The sequence below is a fragment of the Orycteropus afer genome, unplaced genomic scaffold (assembly GCF_000298275.1).
Source record: "Orycteropus afer afer isolate SDZICR_OR568_19922 unplaced genomic scaffold, OryAfe1.0 scaffold01094, whole genome shotgun sequence".
Classification (NCBI taxonomy): Eukaryota; Metazoa; Chordata; class Mammalia; order Tubulidentata; family Orycteropodidae; genus Orycteropus; species Orycteropus afer.
Window position 1 is genome coordinate 113,868 of NW_006922681.1, and position 1,194 is coordinate 115,061.

Sequence of the window (1,194 nt, forward strand, 5' to 3'; positions counted from 1 at the left end):
AGTATTAAAAAACTGATGACTATTCTTTCATACATCTCTTTGTGTATACAAAATATATACAATTGCATAAGTAGGATAATATATATTATTTTTATCACAAAACTTTTTCCTATCAGTTTCTTACTTCTCTCCTCTTCTTTATTTTCTCCAGTCACTTCCACTGACAAAAATAAACCTAGCAACCTGAGGTCTATGATGCCATATTATGTTTATGCTCATTTGGTCATATGCAAGCATATATGGGTATATGTTCATAGACATACAGGGTAAGAATTTAAAATTTCATTGTCAATTTTTTAAATATGACCATACAATGCCAAGTTTTTCTCTGCTTCTTGCTTCTCTGACTGTCTAACAAATGTGACTATTCCCCAAATTCAACTCATTTCAAAGGACTGCCAAAGTATGTATTGTTGTGATATTTATGGTTGCATAATTGAGGAATAATACATATGAATTATTATTATTTCATGATTAATGAGTAGACACATGAGGATTTTGTTCTTTATGAAATATAGAACATTGTGTCTCAACAAACCCATAATAAGTGAATAAATAAAAGCAGTGGTCAAAAAACCACCCAACAGAATGTTCATTTTTAATAGAAGATTTAGAATCTGTAATTATTAGCTCTTTGTAAATTCCAAAAATAGTAGTTTCTAATTTTACTGTGGCAGACATTTACATGTGTCTCTGAGGTTATTGGAAGAAGCCCTGTTGGCATAGTATAAGGCATTTGGTTGCTAACCAGAAGCTGGCAGTTCTTCCCACTCCTGGGAAGAAAGACTGAGCAATCTACTTTCCTAGAGATACTGCTTTGGAAACTCAAGGAGAGGTTATTATGTGTCACAATTGACTCGATAGCAGTGAGTTTGGTTTGGTTTTTCTGAGGTTCTTGTTTGTGAGTCAAATTTCCAAAATTCCGCATATCAAAATCTGTCAATTATTTGCAGAAAAATTCAGGTAAAGTGACTTCAGAGGGTGAAAAGATGGCATAGTACCTATAGTCCACACATTTGTTCCCTCTACCAACAAATCCCTGAATAACCAGGTGAAGCAGATAAAGGAATGATGCTGGAGTTATGGGCAACTAAGGAGAATATAGGGTACCATATTTAGTGAAGGCAGAAAGAAAGAGCAGATTAAACAACTGGGAAAAATAAAAGAACCCACCTAAGCCAGTGGAGACAGAAA